The sequence below is a fragment of the Buceros rhinoceros genome, unplaced genomic scaffold (assembly GCF_000710305.1).
Source record: "Buceros rhinoceros silvestris isolate BGI_N320 unplaced genomic scaffold, ASM71030v1 scaffold14811, whole genome shotgun sequence".
NCBI classification, from domain to species: domain Eukaryota; kingdom Metazoa; phylum Chordata; class Aves; order Bucerotiformes; family Bucerotidae; genus Buceros; species Buceros rhinoceros.
In genome coordinates this window covers 1736-2002 of record NW_010392598.1, presented here as the reverse complement: position 1 = coordinate 2002, position 267 = coordinate 1736, and positions in this window count along the sequence as shown.

Genomic DNA, 267 nt, shown 5'->3' with positions numbered 1-267 from the left:
GGAAGATCGGAGCCCGCTCTGCTCTGTGCCCTCGGAGCTTCGGAGCCCGCAGCCCTGCGCCATCGTCCCAGGGGCATCAGCGAGGACCTAACGAGGAACCAGGGATCGCCCAGATGTCACTGAGGTCCCCACTGTGAGAAGTGACACAGGAGCAAGATGTAGATGATTAAAACCACCCAGTTCAGCTGACAACAGCCGCAGGCGGGAGGTTTTCCAGCACCACCTCGTCTCTTACCCGTGCTGGGACAGGTTGGTGGTGACCAGCAC